Source organism: Hyla sarda, unplaced genomic scaffold (assembly GCF_029499605.1).
Source record: "Hyla sarda isolate aHylSar1 unplaced genomic scaffold, aHylSar1.hap1 scaffold_451, whole genome shotgun sequence".
NCBI lineage: Eukaryota > Metazoa > Chordata > Amphibia > Anura > Hylidae > Hyla > Hyla sarda.
In genome coordinates, this window is record NW_026610464.1 from 1 (window position 1) to 27,305 (window position 27,305).

The following is a 27,305-nucleotide window of genomic DNA, read 5'->3' on the forward strand; positions in this document are numbered from 1 at the left end:
CTGCACAGGTGTGCTGGCTACTCCAATGATCCAATTAAGGAGGCCATTTAGTCAGCAGCAGCAGAAGTCCTGTGCCTGGACGCTCCAACAGCGGCCAGACACAAGCAGAAGCAGCAGAAGCAGCAGCAGCAGCACCACCTTTTGTTTTTTGGCTGCAGCAGCAGCAAGGCCCACAGGGCTGGCTAGCTGGCTAGCCAGCAAGCAGGTAGCAATGAAAGTAGGAATCTTTCTTTTTAACCCTGTAAGGGGGTGGTGCACTGTACCCGAAGATACTGCCATATCGGGTCAATGCATAGGGCGACGGAAGCAAGCTTCGAAATCGGCCCCCGTTCTCAAAAATCCATTTAATATATGGTCCCCAGATAGGGGACGTATCAGATATTAAACTGATAAGAACAGATACTACACTTGATCTTAGCCAAAAGGCCGAGAAGCGATAACCGTGAAAGGGGCGGGCCCAACAAGGTCCCCTTCATGGGCACTATCACTGCTTGCTGTCAGGGAGGCTGCCAGACAATTTTCCATGCACACTCTGGGCTGGGGGGCAGTCAACCACCAGTACACACAGCAGAACCTAAACCCATACCATTATTGCTAAGCAGCAAGACAGGGGCCCATTGCACTCCCACGGGGCCTTTTTAAATGCAATCCATAACCCGGATTTGCCAGGAACCCTTCTTACTCCTCCTACTTGCATGTGACACTGGGCTTAGGATCTGCATAGGAAACACACACACAAGCACACACCTACCTTTGTTGCCTGCAGATGCCTCCTTGGCTGTCCCCAAACGGTATCAAACCAACACCCACGGGAAGCTGTAAGCATAGAGGACATGCCTGCACCCCATTGGACTTACCTGTGTGGGTTAAACCCGGGTTATTTGACAACCTATGGCGGTGATGGTTCTGCTCAGGCAGAGCAGTGCTGATGCTCCTCATAAAGCTGTCGCTGCTGTGAAGGTTCTAGGTGACATCACAAATCCCTATGGTTACATACACAACAAAGCTGGGTTGTTGTTGTTTACACTCTGCAAGGCCTGTGGAAGTGAGTGACATCATAGCACTGTAGTTCTGAGGGTTCTAGATGGATGCAACAATCTCCTGTTGCTTCTATGAAGGCCATAATAGACGACATCACCAAACAGCTCCATAGTCACATACACAGCAAAGGAGAGATGTTGTTTACACCTAGTGATGTCAGTGGTATTGAGTGACATCACAGCACAGTGCTAAGGCTCCTGGGCCTGGACACAGCAGCGGCTGCAATATCTCAACGGAGAATACGTTTATATATATGTGTGTGTGTGCGCGTATATATATATATATATATATATATATATATATATATATATATATATTTCTCCGCCGAAATCACTTTTAAACCCATTTCCACCTTTTTTTCCCTTCTCTTCCTCTTACTTTTTTTTCACGTTTTTTTAAGTTTTTCTCCTTTTCGCCTCTTTTCTGGGCGTATTATTCTTCTTTTTCTTCTTTTTTTTCGTCTAATGCATACCCCATCAGTGCAGCAATGCTTATTCAATACCGCCAGCAGATGGAGACACTGGGGGATAATTTTCTAAGGATTTATACTGATTTTTCCTGTCTGAATTTGTCGCACAGAAAGTTGCAGGCCAAATATGTGTGACATTTCTGCGACTTTAGCTTCTAGAGCATTTTTACAACATTATACATAGGTGCTGAATACATAAAAAGCGACTGTTCAGCGACAGACAAGTCGCATCGGCTGAAAGTAGGCCAGAATGTCAGTCCATGTTGGAGCAGGTTTAGATACAGTCTAAAGTATAGATCTCAAAGTCTGTGCACAGAATTTAGCAAGGGCCTCGCACCTTCTGATGCATCAGGTAGGTGCACAATAGCATAGCCTAACCCTCTGTACTTTGGTCTATATTGATGCGGGACATAGACAGCCAGCTGATGACCAATCCATTAGTGCAATGGATGGCTGGAAGCATTTGTCTTTGCCTTTGCAATACCACAGAAGCAATGCATGGTCAATGTACAGCAATGACACACCTGTGTGAACAGCCAGGAGACCCCCCCCCCATGTTATGTTACATAGTTACATAGTTAGTACGGTCGAAAAAAGACATATGTCCATCAAGTTCAACCAGGGAATTAAGGGGTAGGGGTGTGGCGCGATATTGGGGAAGGGATGAGATTTTATATTTCTTCATAAGCATTAATCTTATTTTGTCAATTAGGAACATTCAGCACCCACCCGCTATCAAGGCAGCTGCCTATCATGTCATGCCCTACCTGCACAGGTGTGCTGGCTACTCAAATGATCCAATTAAGGAGGCCATTTAGTCAGCAGCAGCAGAAGTCCTGTGCCTGGACGCTCCAACAGCGGCCAGACACAAGCAGAAGCAGCAGAAGCAGCAGCAGCAGCACCACCTTTTGTTCTTTGGCTGCAGCAGCAGCAAGGCCCACAGGGCTGGCTAGCTGGCTAGCCAGCAAGCAGGTAGCAATGAAAGTAGGAATCTTTCTTTTTAACCCTGTAAGGGGGTGGTGCACTGTACCCGAAGATACTGCCATATCGGGTCAATGCATAGGGCGACGGAAGCAAGCTTCGAAATCGGCCCCCGTTCTCAAAAATCCATTTAATATATGGTCCCCAGATAGGGGACGTATCAGATATTAAACTGATAAGAACAGATACTACACTTGATCTTAGCCAAAAGGCCGAGAAGCGATAACCGTGAAAGGGGCGGGCCCAACAAGGTCCCCTTCATGGGCACTATCACTGCTTGCTGTCAGGGAGGCTGCCAGACAATTTTCCATGCACACTCTGGGCTGGGGGGCAGTCAACCACCAGTACACACAGCAGAACCTAAACCCATACCATTATTGCTAAGCAGCAAGACAGGGGCCCATTGCACTCCCACGGGGCCTTTTTAAATGCAATCCATAACCCGGATTTGCCAGGAACCCTTCTTACTCCTCCTACTTGCATGTGACACTGGGCTTAGGATCTGCATAGGAAACACACACACAAGCACACACCTACCTTTGTTGCCTGCAGATGCCTCCTTGGCTGTCCCCAAACGGTATCAAACCAACACCCACGGGAAGCTGTAAGCATAGAGGACATGCCTGCACCCCATTGGACTTACCTGTGTGGATTAAACCCGGGTTATTTGACAACCTATGGCGGTGATGGTTCTGCTCAGGCAGAGCAGTGCTGATGCTCCTCATAAAGCTGTCGCTGCTGTGAAGGTTCTAGGTGACATCACAAATCCCTATGGTTACATACACAACAAAGCTGGGTTGTTGTTGTTTACACTCTGCAAGGCCTGTGGAAGTGAGTGACATCATAGCACTGTAGTTCTGAGGGTTCTAGATGGATGCAACAATCTCCTGTTGCTTCTATGAAGGCCATAATAGACGACATCACCAAACAGCTCCATAGTCACATACACAGCAAAGGAGAGATGTTGTTTACACCTAGTGATGTCAGTGGTATTGAGTGACATCACAGCACAGTGCTAAGGCTCCTGGGCCTGGACACAGCAGCGGCTGCAATATCTCAACGGAGAATACGTTTATATATATGTGTGTGTGTGCGCGTATATATATATATATATATATATATATATATATATATATATATTTCTCCGCCGAAATCACTTTTAAACCCATTTCCACCTTTTTTTCCCTTCTCTTCCTCTTACTTTTTTTTCACGTTTTTTTACGTTTTTCTCCTTTTCGCCTCTTTTCTGGGCGTATTATTCTTCTTTTTCTTCTTTTTTTTCGTCTAATGCATACCCCATCAGTGCAGCAATGCTTATTCAATACCGCCAGCAGATGGAGACACTGGGGGATAATTTTCTAAGGATTTATACTGATTTTTCCTGTCTGAATTTGTCGCACAGAAAGTTGCAGGCCAAATATGTGTGACATTTCTGCGACTTTAGCTTCTAGAGCATTTTTACAACATTATACATAGGTGCTGAATACATAAAAAGCGACTGTTCAGCGACAGACAAGTCGCATCGGCTGAAAGTAGGCCAGAATGTCAGTCCATGTTGGAGCAGGTTTAGATACAGTCTAAAGTATAGATCTCAAAGTCTGTGCACAGAATTTAGCAAGGGCCTCGCACCTTCTGATGCATCAGGTAGGTGCACAATAGCATAGCCTAACCCTCTGTACTTTGGTCTATATTGATGCGGGACATAGACAGCCAGCTGATGACCAATCCATTAGTGCAATGGATGGCTGGAAGCATTTGTCTTTGCCTTTGCAATACCACAGAAGCAATGCATGGTCAATGTACAGCAATGACACACCTGTGTGAACAGCCAGGAGACCCCCCCCCCATGTTATGTTACATAGTTACATAGTTAGTACGGTCGAAAAAAGACATATGTCCATCAAGTTCAACCAGGGAATTAAGGGGTAGGGGTGTGGCGCGATATTGGGGAAGGGATGAGATTTTATATTTCTTCATTAGCATTAATCTTATTTTGTCAATTAGGAACATTCAGCACCCACCCGCTATCAAGGCAGCTGCCTATCATGTCATGCCCTACCTGCACAGGTGTGCTGGCTACTCAAATGATCCAATTAAGGAGGCCATTTAGTCAGCAGCAGCAGAAGTCCTGTGCCTGGACGCTCCAACAGCGGCCAGACACAAGCAGAAGCAGCAGAAGCAGCAGCAGCAGCACCACCTTTTGTTTTTTGGCTGCAGCAGCAGCAAGGCCCACAGGGCTGGCTAGCTGGCTAGCCAGCAAGCAGGTAGCAATGAAAGTAGGAATCTTTCTTTTTAACCCTGTAAGGGGGTGGTGCACTGTACCCGAAGATACTGCCATATCGGGTCAATGCATAGGGCGACGGAAGCAAGCTTCGAAATCGGCCCCCGTTCTCAAAAATCCATTTAATATATGGTCCCCAGATAGGGGACGTATCAGATATTAAACTGATAAGAACAGATACTACACTTGATCTTAGCCAAAAGGCCGAGAAGCGATAACCGTGAAAGGGGCGGGCCCAACAAGGTCCCCTTCATGGGCACTATCACTGCTTGCTGTCAGGGAGGCTGCCAGACAATTTTCCATGCACACTCTGGGCTGGGGGGCAGTCAACCACCAGTACACACAGCAGAACCTAAACCCATACCATTATTGCTAAGCAGCAAGACAGGGGCCCATTGCACTCCCACGGGGCCTTTTTAAATGCAATCCATAACCCGGATTTGCCAGGAACCCTTCTTACTCCTCCTACTTGCATGTGACACTGGGCTTAGGATCTGCATAGGAAACACACACACAAGCACACACCTACCTTTGTTGCCTGCAGATGCCTCCTTGGCTGTCCCCAAACGGTATCAAACCAACACCCACGGGAAGCTGTAAGCATAGAGGACATGCCTGCACCCCATTGGACTTACCTGTGTGGGTTAAACCCGGGTTATTTGACAACCTATGGCGGTGATGGTTCTGCTCAGGCAGAGCAGTGCTGATGCTCCTCATAAAGCTGTCGCTGCTGTGAAGGTTCTAGGTGACATCACAAATCCCTATGGTTACATACACAACAAAGCTGGGTTGTTGTTGTTTACACTCTGCAAGGCCTGTGGAAGTGAGTGACATCATAGCACTGTAGTTCTGAGGGTTCTAGATGGATGCAACAATCTCCTGTTGCTTCTATGAAGGCCATAATAGACGACATCACCAAACAGCTCCATAGTCACATACACAGCAAAGGAGAGATGTTGTTTACACCTAGTGATGTCAGTGGTATTGAGTGACATCACAGCACAGTGCTAAGGCTCCTGGGCCTGGACACAGCAGCGGCTGCAATATCTCAACGGAGAATACGTTTATATATATGTGTGTGTGTGCGCGTATATATATATATATATATATATATATATATATATATATATATTTCTCCGCCGAAATCACTTTTAAACCCATTTCCACCTTTTTTTCCCTTCTCTTCCTCTTACTTTTTTTTCACGTTTTTTTACGTTTTTCTCCTTTTCGCCTCTTTTCTGGGCGTATTATTCTTCTTTTTCTTCTTTTTTTTCGTCTAATGCATACCCCATCAGTGCAGCAATGCTTATTCAATACCGCCAGCAGATGGAGACACTGGGGGATAATTTTCTAAGGATTTATACTGATTTTTCCTGTCTGAATTTGTCGCACAGAAAGTTGCAGGCCAAATATGTGTGACATTTCTGCGACTTTAGCTTCTAGAGCATTTTTACAACATTATACATAGGTGCTGAATACATAAAAAGCGACTGTTCAGCGACAGACAAGTCGCATCGGCTGAAAGTAGGCCAGAATGTCAGTCCATGTTGGAGCAGGTTTAGATACAGTCTAAAGCATAGATCTCAAAGTCTGTGCACAGAATTTAGCAAGGGCCTCGCACCTTCTGATGCATCAGGTAGGTGCACAATAGCATAGCCTAACCCTCTGTACTTTGGTCTATATTCATGCGGGACATAGACAGCCAGCTGATGACCAATCCATTAGTGCAATGGATGGCTGGAAGCATTTGTCTTTGCCTTTGCAATACCACAGAAGCAATGCATGGTCAATGTACAGCAATGACACACCTGTGTGAACAGCCAGGAGACCCCCCCCCCATGTTATGTTACATAGTTACATAGTTAGTACGGTCGAAAAAAGACATATGTCCATCAAGTTCAACCAGGGAATTAAGGGGTAGGGGTGTGGCGCGATATTGGGGAAGGGATGAGATTTTATATTTCTTCATAAGCATTAATCTTATTTTGTCAATTAGGAACATTCAGCACCCACCCGCTATCAAGGCAGCTGCCTATCATGTCATGCCCTACCTGCACAGGTGTGCTGGCTACTCAAATGATCCAATTAAGGAGGCCATTTAGTCAGCAGCAGCAGAAGTCCTGTGCCTGGACGCTCCAACAGCGGCCAGACACAAGCAGAAGCAGCAGAAGCAGCAGCAGCAGCACCACCTTTTGTTTTTTGGCTGCAGCAGCAGCAAGGCCCACAGGGCTGGCTAGCTGGCTAGCCAGCAAGCAGGTAGCAATGAAAGTAGGAATCTTTCTTTTTAACCCTGTAAGGGGGTGGTGCACTGTACCCGAAGATACTGCCATATCGGGTCAATGCATAGGGCGACGGAAGCAAGCTTCGAAATCGGCCCCCGTTCTCAAAAATCCATTTAATATATGGTCCCCAGATAGGGGACGTATCAGATATTAAACTGATAAGAACAGATACTACACTTGATCTTAGCCAAAAGGCCGAGAAGCGATAACTGTGAAAGGGGCGGGCCCAACAAGGTCCCCTTCATGGGCACTATCACTGCTTGCTGTCAGGGAGGCTGCCAGACAATTTTCCATGCACACTCTGGGCTGGGGGGCAGTCAACCACCAGTACACACAGCAGAACCTAAACCCATACCATTATTGCTAAGCAGCAAGACAGGGGCCCATTGCACTCCCACGGGGCCTTTTTAAATGCAATCCATAACCCGGATTTGCCAGGAACCCTTCTTACTCCTCCTACTTGCATGTGACACTGGGCTTAGGATCTGCATAGGAAACACACACACAAGCACACACCTACCTTTGTTGCCTGCAGATGCCTCCTTGGCTGTCCCCAAACGGTATCAAACCAACACCCACGGGAAGCTGTAAGCATAGAGGACATGCCTGCACCCCATTGGACTTACCTGTGTGGGTTAAACCCGGGTTATTTGACAACCTATGGCGGTGATGGTTCTGCTCAGGCAGAGCAGTGCTGATGCTCCTCATAAAGCTGTCGCTGCTGTGAAGGTTCTAGGTGACATCACAAATCCCTATGGTTACATACACAACAAAGCTGGGTTGTTGTTGTTTACACTCTGCAAGGCCTGTGGAAGTGAGTGACATCATAGCACTGTAGTTCTGAGGGTTCTAGATGGATGCAACAATCTCCTGTTGCTTCTATGAAGGCCATAATAGACGACATCACCAAACAGCTCCATAGTCACATACACAGCAAAGGAGAGATGTTGTTTACACCTAGTGATGTCAGTGGTATTGAGTGACATCACAGCACAGTGCTAAGGCTCCTGGGCCTGGACACAGCAGCGGCTGCAATATCTCAACGGAGAATACGTTTATATATATGTGTGTGTGTGCGCGTATATATATATATATATATATATATATATATATATATATATATATATTTCTCCGCCGAAATCACTTTTAAACCCATTTCCACCTTTTTTTCCCTTCTCTTCCTCTTACTTTTTTTTCACGTTTTTTTACGTTTTTCTCCTTTTCGCCTCTTTTCTGGGCGTATTATTCTTCTTTTTCTTCTTTTTTTTCGTCTAATGCATACCCCATCAGTGCAGCAATGCTTATTCAATACCGCCAGCAGATGGAGACACTGGGGGATAATTTTCTAAGGATTTATACTGATTTTTCCTGTCTGAATTTGTCGCACAGAAAGTTGCAGGCCAAATATGTGTGACATTTCTGCGACTTTAGCTTCTAGAGCATTTTTACAACATTATACATAGGTGCTGAATACATAAAAAGCGACTGTTCAGCGACAGACAAGTCGCATCGGCTGAAAGTAGGCCAGAATGTCAGTCCATGTTGGAGCAGGTTTAGATACAGTCTAAAGTATAGATCTCAAAGTCTGTGCACAGAATTTAGCAAGGGCCTCGCACCTTCTGATGCATCAGGTAGGTGCACAATAGCATAGCCTAACCCTCTGTACTTTGGTCTATATTGATGCGGGACATAGACAGCCAGCTGATGACCAATCCATTAGTGCAATGGATGGCTGGAAGCATTTGTCTTTGCCTTTGCAATACCACAGAAGCAATGCATGGTCAATGTACAGCAATGACACACCTGTGTGAACAGCCAGGAGACCCCCCCCCCATGTTATGTTACATAGTTACATAGTTAGTACGGTCGAAAAAAGACATATGTCCATCAAGTTCAACCAGGGAATTAAGGGGTAGGGGTGTGGCGCGATATTGGGGAAGGGATGAGATTTTATATTTCTTCATAAGCATTAATCTTATTTTGTCAATTAGGAACATTCAGCACCCACCCGCTATCAAGGCAGCTGCCTATCATGTCATGCCCTACCTGCACAGGTGTGCTGGCTACTCAAATGATCCAATTAAGGAGGCCATTTAGTCAGCAGCAGCAGAAGTCCTGTGCCTGGACGCTCCAACAGCGGCCAGACACAAGCAGAAGCAGCAGAAGCAGCAGCAGCAGCACCACCTTTTGTTCTTTGGCTGCAGCAGCAGCAAGGCCCACAGGGCTGGCTAGCTGGCTAGCCAGCAAGCAGGTAGCAATGAAAGTAGGAATCTTTCTTTTTAACCCTGTAAGGGGGTGGTGCACTGTACCCGAAGATACTGCCATATCGGGTCAATGCATAGGGCGACGGAAGCAAGCTTCGAAATCGGCCCCCGTTCTCAAAAATCCATTTAATATATGGTCCCCAGATAGGGGACGTATCAGATATTAAACTGATAAGAACAGATACTACACTTGATCTTAGCCAAAAGGCCGAGAAGCGATAACCGTGAAAGGGGCGGGCCCAACAAGGTCCCCTTCATGGGCACTATCACTGCTTGCTGTCAGGGAGGCTGCCAGACAATTTTCCATGCACACTCTGGGCTGGGGGGCAGTCAACCACCAGTACACACAGCAGAACCTAAACCCATACCATTATTGCTAAGCAGCAAGACAGGGGCCCATTGCACTCCCACGGGGCCTTTTTAAATGCAATCCATAACCCGGATTTGCCAGGAACCCTTCTTACTCCTCCTACTTGCATGTGACACTGGGCTTAGGATCTGCATAGGAAACACACACACAAGCACACACCTACCTTTGTTGCCTGCAGATGCCTCCTTGGCTGTCCCCAAACGGTATCAAACCAACACCCACGGGAAGCTGTAAGCATAGAGGACATGCCTGCACCCCATTGGACTTACCTGTGTGGGTTAAACCCGGGTTATTTGACAACCTATGGCGGTGATGGTTCTGCTCAGGCAGAGCAGTGCTGATGCTCCTCATAAAGCTGTCGCTGCTGTGAAGGTTCTAGGTGACATCACAAATCCCTATGGTTACATACACAACAAAGCTGGGTTGTTGTTGTTTACACTCTGCAAGGCCTGTGGAAGTGAGTGACATCATAGCACTGTAGTTCTGAGGCTTCTAGATGGATGCAACAATCTCCTGTTGCTTCTATGAAGGCCATAATAGACGACATCACCAAACAGCTCCATAGTCACATACACAGCAAAGGAGAGATGTTGTTTACACCTAGTGATGTCAGTGGTATTGAGTGACATCACAGCACAGTGCTAAGGCTCCTGGGCCTGGACACAGCAGCGGCTGCAATATCTCAACGGAGAATACGTTTATATATATGTGTGTGTGTGCGCGTATATATATATATATATATATATATATATATATATATATATATTTCTCCGCCGAAATCACTTTTAAACCCATTTCCACCTTTTTTTCCCTTCTCTTCCTCTTACTTTTTTTTCACGTTTTTTTACGTTTTTCTCCTTTTCGCCTCTTTTCTGGGCGTATTATTCTTCTTTTTCTTCTTTTTTTTCGTCTAATGCATACCCCATCAGTGCAGCAATGCTTATTCAATACCGCCAGCAGATGGAGACACTGGGGGATAATTTTCTAAGGATTTATACTGATTTTTCCTGTCTGAATTTGTCGCACAGAAAGTTGCAGGCCAAATATGTGTGACATTTCTGCGACTTTAGCTTCTAGAGCATTTTTACAACATTATACATAGGTGCTGAATACATAAAAAGCGACTGTTCAGCGACAGACAAGTCGCATCGGCTGAAAGTAGGCCAGAATGTCAGTCCATGTTGGAGCAGGTTTAGATACAGTCTAAAGTATAGATCTCAAAGTCTGTGCACAGAATTTAGCAAGGGCCTCGCACCTTCTGATGCATCAGGTAGGTGCACAATAGCATAGCCTAACCCTCTGTACTTTGGTCTATATTGATGCGGGACATAGACAGCCAGCTGATGACCAATCCATTAGTGCAATGGATGGCTGGAAGCATTTGTCTTTGCCTTTGCAATACCACAGAAGCAATGCATGGTCAATGTACAGCAATGACACACCTGTGTGAACAGCCAGGAGACCCCCCCCCCCATGTTATGTTACATAGTTACATAGTTAGTACGGTCGAAAAAAGACATATGTCCATCAAGTTCAACCAGGGAATTAAGGGGTAGGGGTGTGGCGCGATATTGGGGAAGGGATGAGATTTTATATTTCTTCATAAGCATTAATCTTATTTTGTCAATTAGGAACATTCAGCACCCACCCGCTATCAAGGCAGCTGCCTATCATGTCATGCCCTACCTGCACAGGTGTGCTGGCTACTCAAATGATCCAATTAAGGAGGCCATTTAGTCAGCAGCAGCAGAAGTCCTGTGCCTGGACGCTCCAACAGCGGCCAGACACAAGCAGAAGCAGCAGAAGCAGCAGCAGCAGCACCACCTTTTGTTTTTTGGCTGCAGCAGCAGCAAGGCCCACAGGGCTGGCTAGCTGGCTAGCCAGCAAGCAGGTAGCAATGAAAGTAGGAATCTTTCTTTTTAACCCTGTAAGGGGGTGGTGCACTGTACCCGAAGATACTGCCATATCGGGTCAATGCATAGGGCGACGGAAGCAAGCTTCGAAATCGGCCCCCGTTCTCAAAAATCCATTTAATATATGGTCCCCAGATAGGGGACGTATCAGATATTAAACTGATAAGAACAGATACTACACTTGATCTTAGCCAAAAGGCCGAGAAGCGATAACCGTGAAAGGGGCGGGCCCAACAAGGTCCCCTTCATGGGCACTATCACTGCTTGCTGTCAGGGAGGCTGCCAGACAATTTTCCATGCACACTCTGGGCTGGGGGGCAGTCAACCACCAGTACACACAGCAGAACCTAAACCCATACCATTATTGCTAAGCAGCAAGACAGGGGCCCATTGCACTCCCACGGGGCCTTTTTAAATGCAATCCATAACCCGGATTTGCCAGGAACCCTTCTTACTCCTCCTACTTGCATGTGACACTGGGCTTAGGATCTGCATAGGAAACACACACACAAGCACACACCTACCTTTGTTGCCTGCAGATGCCTCCTTGGCTGTCCCCAAACGGTATCAAACCAACACCCACGGGAAGCTGTAAGCATAGAGGACATGCCTGCACCCCATTGGACTTACCTGTGTGGGTTAAACCCGGGTTATTTGACAACCTATGGCGGTGATGGTTCTGCTCAGGCAGAGCAGTGCTGATGCTCCTCATAAAGCTGTCGCTGCTGTGAAGGTTCTAGGTGACATCACAAATCCCTATGGTTACATACACAACAAAGCTGGGTTGTTGTTGTTTACACTCTGCAAGGCCTGTGGAAGTGAGTGACATCATAGCACTGTAGTTCTGAGGGTTCTAGATGGATGCAACAATCTCCTGTTGCTTCTATGAAGGCCATAATAGACGACATCACCAAACAGCTCCATAGTCACATACACAGCAAAGGAGAGATGTTGTTTACACCTAGTGATGTCAGTGGTATTGAGTGACATCACAGCACAGTGCTAAGGCTCCTGGGCCTGGACACAGCAGCGGCTGCAATATCTCAACGGAGAATACGTTTATATATATGTGTGTGTGTGCGCGTATATATATATATATATATATATATATATATATATATTTCTCCGCCGAAATCACTTTTAAACCCATTTCCACCTTTTTTTCCCTTCTCTTCCTCTTACTTTTTTTTCACGTTTTTTTACGTTTTTCTCCTTTTCGCCTCTTTTCTGGGCGTATTATTCTTCTTTTTCTTCTTTTTTTTCGTCTAATGCATACCCCATCAGTGCAGCAATGCTTATTCAATACCGCCAGCAGATGGAGACACTGGGGGATAATTTTCTAAGGATTTATACTGATTTTTCCTGTCTGAATTTGTCGCACAGAAAGTTGCAGGCCAAATATGTGTGACATTTCTGCGACTTTAGCTTCTAGAGCATTTTTACAACATTATACATAGGTGCTGAATACATAAAAAGCGACTGTTCAGCGACAGACAAGTCGCATCGGCTGAAAGTAGGCCAGAATGTCAGTCCATGTTGGAGCAGGTTTAGATACAGTCTAAAGTATAGATCTCAAAGTCTGTGCACAGAATTTAGCAAGGGCCTCGCACCTTCTGATGCATCAGGTAGGTGCACAATAGCATAGCCTAACCCTCTGTACTTTGGTCTATATTGATGCGGGACATAGACAGCCAGCTGATGACCAATCCATTAGTGCAATGGATGGCTGGAAGCATTTGTCTTTGCCTTTGCAATACCACAGAAGCAATGCATGGTCAATGTACAGCAATGACACACCTGTGTGAACAGCCAGGAGACCCCCCCCCCCATGTTATGTTACATAGTTACATAGTTAGTACGGTCGAAAAAAGACATATGTCCATCAAGTTCAACCAGGGAATTAAGGGGTAGGGGTGTGGCGCGATATTGGGGAAGGGATGAGATTTTATATTTCTTCATAAGCATTAATCTTATTTTGTCAATTAGGAACATTCAGCACCCACCCGCTATCAAGGCAGCTGCCTATCATGTCATGCCCTACCTGCACAGGTGTGCTGGCTACTCCAATGATCCAATTAAGGAGGCCATTTAGTCAGCAGCAGCAGAAGTCCTGTGCCTGGACGCTCCAACAGCGGCCAGACACAAGCAGAAGCAGCAGAAGCAGCAGCAGCAGCACCACCTTTTGTTTTTTGGCTGCAGCAGCAGCAAGGCCCACAGGGCTGGCTAGCTGGCTAGCCAGCAAGCAGGTAGCAATGAAAGTAGGAATCTTTCTTTTTAACCCTGTAAGGGGGTGGTGCACTGTACCCGAAGATACTGCCATATCGGGTCAATGCATAGGGCGACGGAAGCAAGCTTCGAAATCGGCCCCCGTTCTCAAAAATCCATTTAATATATGGTCCCCAGATAGGGGACGTATCAGATATTAAACTGATAAGAACAGATTTTTTTTTTTTTTTTTTTATCAAAAGCCGAGGAACGTGCTTTCGATTCACCCAAAGTGCAAGAAAAAGTGCAAACGTGTTACACTAAAAAAACGTGCACAAAGGATGCGGTCTATCGCAAGCCCTTCTCCGATAGGAGAGAGGCCCCCCAACAAACCTTACCCTTCGCCTCCGGACCAAAAGGTACCTGCGAGGTTCCAGGTTCGATGTCCCTTTTCGCCGAAGCTACTAGGGGACCACAAATGCTCCCGGCATCCCCCTTGGCGTTAGCCAAGGTATCTGCCCGCAGAGCCGATTACGGTAGGTACCCTGCCAAAGCAGGAGTACCCGGGGTGTTTGCAGGGAGGTGCGGAACCTAATGGCCACACACACCTCCCCTAGACCGCCAGGAGGGACACCCAGAAGGGCTACCGCATCCTGACCAATCCTGTGAACACACAACACGCAAAAAGTGACACAGTGAGACAAAAAAGAAATAAATAAGTGAATGTGTGCAGATATACTGCCCGGACATCCGGCCGGATCTATAAAAATTTCTCTGATCCTAGCCAGAAGGCCGGGAATCAAGAGGTGAGTGCCACAAGGTGAAGAGATTATGGTGCCCGTGCTTCAACTCAGTGAGTCTATCCTCCCAGTGAGTTTCGGCACCTCGGGGTCACCACTCCCCGAGGCACAAAAGTACCTCGGCTCTAGACCCTCTCAGCCTCATGGCGAGACCCGGAGGGAACAGGTCACATCGGGGCAGCCGTCGAGCTGATTCCTCAGAACCAGCCCCGGAAAGCCCTGGTACACCTGCATCCTCCATGCAGCACCCATCCCCACCAGCCCCATACCGGCGTTACTATCCACCGGCATGAAAAACTGATAAGAACAGATACTACACTTGATCTTAGCCAAAAGGCCGAGAAGCGATAACCGTGAAAGGGGCGGGCCCAACAAGGTCCCCTTCATGGGCACTATCACTGCTTGCTGTCAGGGAGGCTGCCAGACAATTTTCCATGCACACTCTGGGCTGGGGGGCAGTCAACCACCAGTACACACAGCAGAACCTAAACCCATACCATTATTGCTAAGCAGCAAGACAGGGGCCCATTGCACTCCCACGGGGCCTTTTTAAATGCAATCCATAACCCGGATTTGCCAGGAACCCTTCTTACTCCTCCTACTTGCATGTGACACTGGGCTTAGGATCTGCATAGGAAACACACACACAAGCACACACCTACCTTTGTTGCCTGCAGATGCCTCCTTGGCTGTCCCCAAACGGTATCAAACCAACACCCACGGGAAGCTGTAAGCATAGAGGACATGCCTGCACCCCATTGGACTTACCTGTGTGGGTTAAACCCGGGTTATTTGACAACCTATGGCGGTGATGGTTCTGCTCAGGCAGAGCAGTGCTGATGCTCCTCATAAAGCTGTCGCTGCTGTGAAGGTTCTAGGTGACATCACAAATCCCTATGGTTACATACACAACAAAGCTGGGTTGTTGTTGTTTACACTCTGCAAGGCCTGTGGAAGTGAGTGACATCATAGCACTGTAGTTCTGAGGGTTCTAGATGGATGCAACAATCTCCTGTTGCTTCTATGAAGGCCATAATAGACGACATCACCAAACAGCTCCATAGTCACATACACAGCAAAGGAGAGATGTTGTTTACACCTAGTGATGTCAGTGGTATTGAGTGACATCACAGCACAGTGCTAAGGCTCCTGGGCCTGGACACAGCAGCGGCTGCAATATCTCAACGGAGAATACGTTTATATATATGTGTGTGTGTGCGCGTATATATATATATATATATATATATATATATATATATATATATATTTCTCCGCCGAAATCACTTTTAAACCCATTTCCACCTTTTTTTCCCTTCTCTTCCTCTTACTTTTTTTTCACGTTTTTTTAAGTTTTTCTCCTTTTCGCCTCTTTTCTGGGCGTATTATTCTTCTTTTTCTTCTTTTTTTTCGTCTAATGCATACCCCATCAGTGCAGCAATGCTTATTCAATACCGCCAGCAGATGGAGACACTGGGGGATAATTTTCTAAGGATTTATACTGATTTTTCCTGTCTGAATTTGTCGCACAGAAAGTTGCAGGCCAAATATGTGTGACATTTCTGCGACTTTAGCTTCTAGAGCATTTTTACAACATTATACATAGGTGCTGAATACATAAAAAGCGACTGTTCAGCGACAGACAAGTCGCATCGGCTGAAAGTAGGCCAGAATGTCAGTCCATGTTGGAGCAGGTTTAGATACAGTCTAAAGTATAGATCTCAAAGTCTGTGCACAGAATTTAGCAAGGGCCTCGCACCTTCTGATGCATCAGGTAGGTGCACAATAGCATAGCCTAACCCTCTGTACTTTGGTCTATATTGATGCGGGACATAGACAGCCAGCTGATGACCAATCCATTAGTGCAATGGATGGCTGGAAGCATTTGTCTTTGCCTTTGCAATACCACAGAAGCAATGCATGGTCAATGTACAGCAATGACACACCTGTGTGAACAGCCAGGAGACCCCCCCCCCATGTTATGTTACATAGTTACATAGTTAGTACGGTCGAAAAAAGACATATGTCCATCAAGTTCAACCAGGGAATTAAGGGGTAGGGGTGTGGCGCGATATTGGGGAAGGGATGAGATTTTATATTTCTTCATAAGCATTAATCTTATTTTGTCAATTAGGAACATTCAGCACCCACCCGCTATCAAGGCAGCTGCCTATCATGTCATGCCCTACCTGCACAGGTGTGCTGGCTACTCAAATGATCCAATTAAGGAGGCCATTTAGTCAGCAGCAGCAGAAGTCCTGTGCCTGGACGCTCCAACAGCGGCCAGACACAAGCAGAAGCAGCAGAAGCAGCAGCAGCAGCACCACCTTTTGTTCTTTGGCTGCAGCAGCAGCAAGGCCCACAGGGCTGGCTAGCTGGCTAGCCAGCAAGCAGGTAGCAATGAAAGTAGGAATCTTTCTTTTTAACCCTGTAAGGGGGTGGTGCACTGTACCCGAAGATACTGCCATATCGGGTCAATGCATAGGGCGACGGAAGCAAGCTTCGAAATCGGCCCCCGTTCTCAAAAATCCATTTAATATATGGTCCCCAGATAGGGGACGTATCAGATATTAAACTGATAAGAACAGATACTACACTTGATCTTAGCCAAAAGGCCGAGAAGCGATAACCGTGAAAGGGGCGGGCCCAACAAGGTCCCCTTCATGGGCACTATCACTGCTTGCTGTCAGGGAGGCTGCCAGACAATTTTCCATGCACACTCTGGGCTGGGGGGCAGTCAACCACCAGTACACACAGCAGAACCTAAACCCATACCATTATTGCTAAGCAGCAAGACAGGGGCCCATTGCACTCCCACGGGGCCTTTTTAAATGCAATCCATAACCCGGATTTGCCAGGAACCCTTCTTACTCCTCCTACTTGCATGTGACACTGGGCTTAGGATCTGCATAGGAAACACACACACAAGCACACACCTACCTTTGTTGCCTGCAGATGCCTCCTTGGCTGTCCCCAAACGGTATCAAACCAACACCCACGGGAAGCTGTAAGCATAGAGGACATGCCTGCACCCCATTGGACTTACCTGTGTGGATTAAACCCGGGTTATTTGACAACCTATGGCGGTGATGGTTCTGCTCAGGCAGAGCAGTGCTGATGCTCCTCATAAAGCTGTCGCTGCTGTGAAGGTTCTAGGTGACATCACAAATCCCTATGGTTACATACACAACAAAGCTGGGTTGTTGTTGTTTACACTCTGCAAGGCCTGTGGAAGTGAGTGACATCATAGCACTGTAGTTCTGAGGGTTCTAGATGGATGCAACAATCTCCTGTTGCTTCTATGAAGGCCATAATAGACGACATCACCAAACAGCTCCATAGTCACATACACAGCAAAGGAGAGATGTTGTTTACACCTAGTGATGTCAGTGGTATTGAGTGACATCACAGCACAGTGCTAAGGCTCCTGGGCCTGGACACAGCAGCGGCTGCAATATCTCAACGGAGAATACGTTTATATATATGTGTGTGTGTGCGCGTATATATATATATATATATATATATATATATATATATATATATATATATTTCTCCGCCGAAATCACTTTTAAACCCATTTCCACCTTTTTTTCCCTTCTCTTCCTCTTACTTTTTTTTCACGTTTTTTTACGTTTTTCTCCTTTTCGCCTCTTTTCTGGGCGTATTATTCTTCTTTTTCTTCTTTTTTTTCGTCTAATGCATACCCCATCAGTGCAGCAATGCTTATTCAATACCGCCAGCAGATGGAGACACTGGGGGATAATTTTCTAAGGATTTATACTGATTTTTCCTGTCTGAATTTGTCGCACAGAAAGTTGCAGGCCAAATATGTGTGACATTTCTGCGACTTTAGCTTCTAGAGCATTTTTACAACATTATACATAGGTGCTGAATACATAAAAAGCGACTGTTCAGCGACAGACAAGTCGCATCGGCTGAAAGTAGGCCAGAATGTCAGTCCATGTTGGAGCAGGTTTAGATACAGTCTAAAGTATAGATCTCAAAGTCTGTGCACAGAATTTAGCAAGGGCCTCGCACCTTCTGATGCATCAGGTAGGTGCACAATAGCATAGCCTAACCCTCTGTACTTTGGTCTATATTGATGCGGGACATAGACAGCCAGCTGATGACCAATCCATTAGTGCAATGGATGGCTGGAAGCATTTGTCTTTGCCTTTGCAATACCACAGAAGCAATGCATGGTCAATGTACAGCAATGACACACCTGTGTGAACAGCCAGGAGACCCCCCCCCCATGTTATGTTACATAGTTACATAGTTAGTACGGTCGAAAAAAGACATATGTCCATCAAGTTCAACCAGGGAATTAAGGGGTAGGGGTGTGGCGCGATATTGGGGAAGGGATGAGATTTTATATTTCTTCATTAGCATTAATCTTATTTTGTCAATTAGGAACATTCAGCACCCACCCGCTATCAAGGCAGCTGCCTATCATGTCATGCCCTACCTGCACAGGTGTGCTGGCTACTCAAATGATCCAATTAAGGAGGCCATTTAGTCAGCAGCAGCAGAAGTCCTGTGCCTGGACGCTCCAACAGCGGCCAGACACAAGCAGAAGCAGCAGAAGCAGCAGCAGCAGCACCACCTTTTGTTTTTTGGCTGCAGCAGCAGCAAGGCCCACAGGGCTGGCTAGCTGGCTAGCCAGCAAGCAGGTAGCAATGAAAGTAGGAATCTTTCTTTTTAACCCTGTAAGGGGGTGGTGCACTGTACCCGAAGATACTGCCATATCGGGTCAATGCATAGGGCGACGGAAGCAAGCTTCGAAATCGGCCCCCGTTCTCAAAAATCCATTTAATATATGGTCCCCAGATAGGGGACGTATCAGATATTAAACTGATAAGAACAGATACTACACTTGATCTTAGCCAAAAGGCCGAGAAGCGATAACCGTGAAAGGGGCGGGCCCAACAAGGTCCCCTTCATGGGCACTATCACTGCTTGCTGTCAGGGAGGCTGCCAGACAATTTTCCATGCACACTCTGGGCTGGGGGGCAGTCAACCACCAGTACACACAGCAGAACCTAAACCCATACCATTATTGCTAAGCAGCAAGACAGGGGCCCATTGCACTCCCACGGGGCCTTTTTAAATGCAATCCATAACCCGGATTTGCCAGGAACCCTTCTTACTCCTCCTACTTGCATGTGACACTGGGCTTAGGATCTGCATAGGAAACACACACACAAGCACACACCTACCTTTGTTGCCTGCAGATGCCTCCTTGGCTGTCCCCAAACGGTATCAAACCAACACCCACGGGAAGCTGTAAGCATAGAGGACATGCCTGCACCCCATTGGACTTACCTGTGTGGGTTAAACCCGGGTTATTTGACAACCTATGGCGGTGATGGTTCTGCTCAGGCAGAGCAGTGCTGATGCTCCTCATAAAGCTGTCGCTGCTGTGAAGGTTCTAGGTGACATCACAAATCCCTATGGTTACATACACAACAAAGCTGGGTTGTTGTTGTTTACACTCTGCAAGGCCTGTGGAAGTGAGTGACATCATAGCACTGTAGTTCTGAGGGTTCTAGATGGATGCAACAATCTCCTGTTGCTTCTATGAAGGCCATAATAGACGACATCACCAAACAGCTCCATAGTCACATACACAGCAAAGGAGAGATGTTGTTTACACCTAGTGATGTCAGTGGTATTGAGTGACATCACAGCACAGTGCTAAGGCTCCTGGGCCTGGACACAGCAGCGGCTGCAATATCTCAACGGAGAATACGTTTATATATATGTGTGTGTGTGCGCGTATATATATATATATATATATATATATATATATATATATATATATATTTCTCCGCCGAAATCACTTTTAAACCCATTTCCACCTTTTTTTCCCTTCTCTTCCTCTTACTTTTTTTTCACGTTTTTTTACGTTTTTCTCCTTTTCGCCTCTTTTCTGGGCGTATTATTCTTCTTTTTCTTCTTTTTTTTCGTCTAATGCATACCCCATCAGTGCAGCAATGCTTATTCAATACCGCCAGCAGATGGAGACACTGGGGGATAATTTTCTAAGGATTTATACTGATTTTTCCTGTCTGAATTTGTCGCACAGAAAGTTGCAGGCCAAATATGTGTGACATTTCTGCGACTTTAGCTTCTAGAGCATTTTTACAACATTATACATAGGTGCTGAATACATAAAAAGCGACTGTTCAGCGACAGACAAGTCGCATCGGCTGAAAGTAGGCCAGAATGTCAGTCCATGTTGGAGCAGGTTTAGATACAGTCTAAAGTATAGATCTCAAAGTCTGTGCACAGAATTTAGCAAGGGCCTCGCACCTTCTGATGCATCAGGTAGGTGCACAATAGCATAGCCTAACCCTCTGTACTTTGGTCTATATTGATGCGGGACATAGACAGCCAGCTGATGACCAATCCATTAGTGCAATGGATGGCTGGAAGCATTTGTCTTTGCCTTTGCAATACCACAGAAGCAATGCATGGTCAATGTACAGCAATGACACACCTGTGTGAACAGCCAGGAGACCCCCCCCCCATGTTATGTTACATAGTTACATAGTTAGTACGGTCGAAAAAAGACATATGTCCATCAAGTTCAACCAGGGAATTAAGGGGTAGGGGTGTGGCGCGATATTGGGGAAGGGATGAGATTTTATATTTCTTCATAAGCATTAATCTTATTTTGTCAATTAGGAACATTCAGCACCCACCCGCTATCAAGGCAGCTGCCTATCATGTCATGCCCTACCTGCACAGGTGTGCTGGCTACTCAAATGATCCAATTAAGGAGGCCATTTAGTCAGCAGCAGCAGAAGTCCTGTGCCTGGACGCTCCAACAGCGGCCAGACACAAGCAGAAGCAGCAGAAGCAGCAGCAGCAGCACCACCTTTTGTTTTTTGGCTGCAGCAGCAGCAAGGCCCACAGGGCTGGCTAGCTGGCTAGCCAGCAAGCAGGTAGCAATGAAAGTAGGAATCTTTCTTTTTAACCCTGTAAGGGGGTGGTGCACTGTACCCGAAGATACTGCCATATCGGGTCAATGCATAGGGCGACGGAAGCAAGCTTCGAAATCGGCCCCCGTTCTCAAAAATCCATTTAATATATGGTCCCCAGATAGGGGACGTATCAGATATTAAACTGATAAGAACAGATACTACACTTGATCTTAGCCAAAAGGCCGAGAAGCGATAACCGTGAAAGGGGCGGGCCCAACAAGGTCCCCTTCATGGGCACTATCACTGCTTGCTGTCAGGGAGGCTGCCAGACAATTTTCCATGCACACTCTGGGCTGGGGGGCAGTCAACCACCAGTACACACAGCAGAACCTAAACCCATACCATTATTGCTAAGCAGCAAGACAGGGGCCCATTGCACTCCCACGGGGCCTTTTTAAATGCAATCCATAACCCGGATTTGCCAGGAACCCTTCTTACTCCTCCTACTTGCATGTGACACTGGGCTTAGGATCTGCATAGGAAACACACACACAAGCACACACCTACCTTTGTTGCCTGCAGATGCCTCCTTGGCTGTCCCCAAACGGTATCAAACCAACACCCACGGGAAGCTGTAAGCATAGAGGACATGCCTGCACCCCATTGGACTTACCTGTGTGGGTTAAACCCGGGTTATTTGACAACCTATGGCGGTGATGGTTCTGCTCAGGCAGAGCAGTGCTGATGCTCCTCATAAAGCTGTCGCTGCTGTGAAGGTTCTAGGTGACATCACAAATCCCTATGGTTACATACACAACAAAGCTGGGTTGTTGTTGTTTACACTCTGCAAGGCCTGTGGAAGTGAGTGACATCATAGCACTGTAGTTCTGAGGGTTCTAGATGGATGCAACAATCTCCTGTTGCTTCTATGAAGGCCATAATAGACGACATCACCAAACAGCTCCATAGTCACATACACAGCAAAGGAGAGATGTTGTTTACACCTAGTGATGTCAGTGGTATTGAGTGACATCACAGCACAGTGCTAAGGCTCCTGGGCCTGGACACAGCAGCGGCTGCAATATCTCAACGGAGAATACGTTTATATATATGTGTGTGTGTGCGCGTATATATATATATATATATATATATATATATATATATATATATATATATATTTCTCCGCCGAAATCACTTTTAAACCCATTTCCACCTTTTTTTCCCTTCTCTTCCTCTTACTTTTTTTTCACGTTTTTTTACGTTTTTCTCCTTTTCGCCTCTTTTCTGGGCGTATTATTCTTCTTTTTCTTCTTTTTTTTCGTCTAATGCATACCCCATCAGTGCAGCCAGCAATGCTTATTCAATACCGCCAGCAGATGGAGACACTGGGGGATAATTTTCTAAGGATTTATACTGATTTTTCCTGTCTGAATTTGTCGCACAGAAAGTTGCAGGCCAAATATGTGTGACATTTCTGCGACTTTAGCTTCTAGAGCATTTTTACAACATTATACATAGGTGCTGAATACATAAAAAGCGACTGTTCAGCGACAGACAAGTCGCATCGGCTGAAAGTAGGCCAGAATGTCAGTCCATGTTGGAGCAGGTTTAGATACAGTCTAAAGTATAGATCTCAAAGTCTGTGCACAGAATTTAGCAAGGGCCTCGCACCTTCTGATGCATCAGGTAGGTGCACAATAGCATAGCCTAACCCTCTGTACTTTGGTCTATATTGATGCGGGACATAGACAGCCAGCTGATGACCAATCCATTAGTGCAATGGATGGCTGGAAGCATTTGTCTTTGCCTTTGCAATACCACAGAAGCAATGCATGGTCAATGTACAGCAATGACACACCTGTGTGAACAGCCAGGAGACCCCCCCCCCATGTTATGTTACATAGTTACATAGTTAGTACGGTCGAAAAAAGACATATGTCCATCAAGTTCAACCAGGGAATTAAGGGGTAGGGGTGTGGCGCGATATTGGGGAAGGGATGAGATTTTATATTTCTTCATAAGCATTAATCTTATTTTGTCAATTAGGAACATTCAGCACCCACCCGCTATCAAGGCAGCTGCCTATCATGTCATGCCCTACCTGCACAGGTGTGCTGGCTACTCAAATGATCCAATTAAGGAGGCCATTTAGTCAGCAGCAGCAGAAGTCCTGTGCCTGGACGCTCCAACAGCGGCCAGACACAAGCAGAAGCAGCAGAAGCAGCAGCAGCAGCACCACCTTTTGTTTTTTGGCTGCAGCAGCAGCAAGGCCCACAGGGCTGGCTAGCTGGCTAGCCAGCAAGCAGGTAGCAATGAAAGTAGGAATCTTTCTTTTTAACCCTGTAAGGGGGTGGTGCACTGTACCCGAAGATACTGCCATATCGGGTCAATGCATAGGGCGACGGAAGCAAGCTTCGAAATCGGCCCCCGTTCTCAAAAATCCATTTAATATATGGTCCCCAGATAGGGGACGTATCAGATATTAAACTGATAAGAACAGATACTACACTTGATCTTAGCCAAAAGGCCGAGAAGCGATAACCGTGAAAGGGGCGGGCCCAACAAGGTCCCCTTCATGGGCACTATCACTGCTTGCTGTCAGGGAGGCTGCCAGACAATTTTCCATGCACACTCTGGGCTGGGGGGCAGTCAACCACCAGTACACACAGCAGAACCTAAACCCATACCATTATTGCTAAGCAGCAAGACAGGGGCCCATTGCACTCCCACGGGGCCTTTTTAAATGCAATCCATAACCCGGATTTGCCAGGAACCCTTCTTACTCCTCCTACTTGCATGTGACACTGGGCTTAGGATCTGCATAGGAAACACACACACAAGCACACACCTACCTTTGTTGCCTGCAGATGCCTCCTTGGCTGTCCCCAAACGGTATCAAACCAACACCCACGGGAAGCTGTAAGCATAGAGGACATGCCTGCACCCCATTGGACTTACCTGTGTGGGTTAAACCCGGGTTATTTGACAACCTATGGCGGTGATGGTTCTGCTCAGGCAGAGCAGTGCTGATGCTCCTCATAAAGCTGTCGCTGCTGTGAAGGTTCTAGGTGACATCACAAATCCCTATGGTTACATACACAACAAAGCTGGGTTGTTGTTGTTTACACTCTGCAAGGCCTGTGGAAGTGAGTGACATCATAGCACTGTAGTTCTGAGGGTTCTAGATGGATGCAACAATCTCCTGTTGCTTCTATGAAGGCCATAATAGACGACATCACCAAACAGCTCCATAGTCACATACACAGCAAAGGAGAGATGTTGTTTACACCTAGTGATGTCAGTGGTATTGAGTGACATCACAGCACAGTGCTAAGGCTCCTGGGCCTGGACACAGCAGCGGCTGCAATATCTCAACGGAGAATACGTTTATATATATGTGTGTGTGTGCGCGTATATATATATATATATATATATATATATATATGTATATATATATATATATATATATTTCTCCGCCGAAATCACTTTTAAACCCATTTCCACCTTTTTTTCCCTTCTCTTCCTCTTACTTTTTTTTCACGTTTTTTTACGTTTTTCTCCTTTTCGCCTCTTTTCTGGGCGTATTATTCTTCTTTTTCTTCTTTTTTTTCGTCTAATGCATACCCCATCAGTGCAGCAATGCTTATTCAATACCGCCAGCAGATGGAGACACTGGGGGATAATTTTCTAAGGATTTATACTGATTTTTCCTGTCTGAATTTGTCGCACAGAAAGTTGCAGGCCAAATATGTGTGACATTTCTGCGACTTTAGCTTCTAGAGCATTTTTACAACATTATACATAGGTGCTGAATACATAAAAAGCGACTGTTCAGCGACAGACAAGTCGCATCGGCTGAAAGTAGGCCAGAATGTCAGTCCATGTTGGAGCAGGTTTAGATACAGTCTAAAGTATAGATCTCAAAGTCTGTGCACAGAATTTAGCAAGGGCCTCGCACCTTCTGATGCATCAGGTAGGTGCACAATAGCATAGCCTAACCCTCTGTACTTTGGTCTATATTGATGCGGGACATAGACAGCCAGCTGATGACCAATCCATTAGTGCAATGGATGGCTGGAAGCATTTGTCTTTGCCTTTGCAATACCACAGAAGCAATGCATGGTCAATGTACAGCAATGACACACCTGTGTGAACAGCCAGGAGACCCCCCCCCCATGTTATGTTACATAGTTACATAGTTAGTACGGTCGAAAAAAGACATATGTCCATCAAGTTCAACCAGGGAATTAAGGGGTAGGGGTGTGGCGCGATATTGGGGAAGGGATGAGATTTTATATTTCTTCATAAGCATTAATCTTATTTTGTCAATTAGGAACATTCAGCACCCACCCGCTATCAAGGCAGCTGCCTATCATGTCATGCCCTACCTGCACAGGTGTGCTGGCTACTCAAATGATCCAATTAAGGAGGCCATTTAGTCAGCAGCAGCAGAAGTCCTGTGCCTGGACGCTCCAACAGCGGCCAGACACAAGCAGAAGCAGCAGAAGCAGCAGAAGCAGCAGAAGCAGCAGCAGCAGCACCACCTTTTGTTTTTTGGCTGCAGCAGCAGCAAGGCCCACAGGGCTGGCTAGCTGGCTAGCCAGCAAGCAGGTAGCAATGAAAGTAGGAATCTTTCTTTTTAACCCTGTAAGGGGGTGGTGCACTGTACCCGAAGATACTGCCATATCGGGTCAATGCATAGGGCGACGGAAGCAAGCTTCGAAATCGGCCCCCGTTCTCAAAAATCCATTTAATATATGGTCCCCAGATAGGGGACGTATCAGATATTAAACTGATAAGAACAGATACTACACTTGATCTTAGCCAAAAGGCCGAGAAGCGATAACCGTGAAAGGGGCGGGCCCAACAAGGTCCCCTTCATGGGCACTATCACTGCTTGCTGTCAGGGAGGCTGCCAGACAATTTTCCATGCACACTCTGGGCTGGGGGGCAGTCAACCACCAGTACACACAGCAGAACCTAAACCCATACCATTATTGCTAAGCAGCAAGACAGGGGCCCATTGCACTCCCACGGGGCCTTTTTAAATGCAATCCATAACCCGGATTTGCCAGGAACCCTTCTTACTCCTCCTACTTGCATGTGACACTGGGCTTAGGATCTGCATAGGAAACACACACACAAGCACACACCTACCTTTGTTGCCTGCAGATGCCTCCTTGGCTGTCCCCAAACGGTATCAAACCAACACCCACGGGAAGCTGTAAGCATAGAGGACATGCCTGCACCCCATTGGACTTACCTGTGTGGGTTAAACCCGGGTTATTTGACAACCTATGGCGGTGATGGTTCTGCTCAGGCAGAGCAGTGCTGATGCTCCTCATAAAGCTGTCGCTGCTGTGAAGGTTCTAGGTGACATCACAAATCCCTATGGTTACATACACAACAAAGCTGGGTTGTTGTTGTTTACACTCTGCAAGGCCTGTGGAAGTGAGTGACATCATAGCACTGTAGTTCTGAGGGTTCTAGATGGATGCAACAATCTCCTGTTGCTTCTATGAAGGCCATAATAGACGACATCACCAAACAGCTCCATAGTCACATACACAGCAAAGGAGAGATGTTGTTTACACCTAGTGATGTCAGTGGTATTGAGTGACATCACAGCACAGTGCTAAGGCTCCTGGGCCTGGACACAGCAGCGGCTGCAATATCTCAACGGAGAATACGTTTATATATATGTGTGTGTGTGCGCGTATATATATATATATATATATATATATATATATATATATATATATATATATTTCTC

At 46.3% G+C, this 27,305-nt stretch overlaps 13 non-coding genes across 13 annotated transcripts; all 13 read right to left on the bottom strand.

Moving 5' to 3' along the window:
• Positions 1-247: 247 nt before the first annotated feature.
• On the bottom strand, positions 248-438 carry LOC130335549 (U2 spliceosomal RNA). Its single transcript, XR_008877160.1, has one exon. It is a non-coding gene; the product is annotated as a U2 spliceosomal RNA (small nuclear RNA).
• Positions 439-2,524: 2,086 nt separating this feature from the next.
• Positions 2,525-2,715, bottom strand: LOC130335561 (U2 spliceosomal RNA). Its single transcript, XR_008877171.1, has one exon. It is a non-coding gene; the product is annotated as a U2 spliceosomal RNA (small nuclear RNA).
• A 2,082-nt stretch (positions 2,716-4,797) lies between these two features.
• Positions 4,798-4,988, bottom strand: LOC130335573 (U2 spliceosomal RNA). Its single transcript, XR_008877182.1, has one exon. It is a non-coding gene; the product is annotated as a U2 spliceosomal RNA (small nuclear RNA).
• A 2,082-nt stretch (positions 4,989-7,070) lies between these two features.
• On the bottom strand, positions 7,071-7,261 carry LOC130335473 (U2 spliceosomal RNA). Its single transcript, XR_008877102.1, has one exon. It is a non-coding gene; the product is annotated as a U2 spliceosomal RNA (small nuclear RNA).
• Positions 7,262-9,347: 2,086 nt separating this feature from the next.
• On the bottom strand, positions 9,348-9,538 carry LOC130335485 (U2 spliceosomal RNA). The gene has a single exon (XR_008877113.1). It is a non-coding gene; the product is annotated as a U2 spliceosomal RNA (small nuclear RNA).
• A 2,083-nt stretch (positions 9,539-11,621) lies between these two features.
• LOC130335497 (U2 spliceosomal RNA) lies at positions 11,622-11,812 on the bottom strand. Its single transcript, XR_008877124.1, has one exon. It is a non-coding gene; the product is annotated as a U2 spliceosomal RNA (small nuclear RNA).
• A 2,077-nt stretch (positions 11,813-13,889) lies between these two features.
• On the bottom strand, positions 13,890-14,073 carry LOC130335514 (U2 spliceosomal RNA). The gene has a single exon (XR_008877138.1). It is a non-coding gene; the product is annotated as a U2 spliceosomal RNA (small nuclear RNA).
• A 694-nt stretch (positions 14,074-14,767) lies between these two features.
• Positions 14,768-14,955, bottom strand: LOC130335524 (U2 spliceosomal RNA). The gene has a single exon (XR_008877143.1). It is a non-coding gene; the product is annotated as a U2 spliceosomal RNA (small nuclear RNA).
• A 2,084-nt stretch (positions 14,956-17,039) lies between these two features.
• Positions 17,040-17,230, bottom strand: LOC130335509 (U2 spliceosomal RNA). The gene has a single exon (XR_008877134.1). It is a non-coding gene; the product is annotated as a U2 spliceosomal RNA (small nuclear RNA).
• Positions 17,231-19,318: 2,088 nt separating this feature from the next.
• LOC130335521 (U2 spliceosomal RNA) lies at positions 19,319-19,509 on the bottom strand. The gene has a single exon (XR_008877142.1). It is a non-coding gene; the product is annotated as a U2 spliceosomal RNA (small nuclear RNA).
• A 2,086-nt stretch (positions 19,510-21,595) lies between these two features.
• On the bottom strand, positions 21,596-21,786 carry LOC130335530 (U2 spliceosomal RNA). The gene has a single exon (XR_008877144.1). It is a non-coding gene; the product is annotated as a U2 spliceosomal RNA (small nuclear RNA).
• Positions 21,787-23,880: 2,094 nt separating this feature from the next.
• LOC130335531 (U2 spliceosomal RNA) lies at positions 23,881-24,071 on the bottom strand. The gene has a single exon (XR_008877145.1). It is a non-coding gene; the product is annotated as a U2 spliceosomal RNA (small nuclear RNA).
• Positions 24,072-26,185: 2,114 nt separating this feature from the next.
• LOC130335532 (U2 spliceosomal RNA) lies at positions 26,186-26,376 on the bottom strand. Its single transcript, XR_008877146.1, has one exon. It is a non-coding gene; the product is annotated as a U2 spliceosomal RNA (small nuclear RNA).
• Positions 26,377-27,305: the final 929 nt, after the last annotated feature.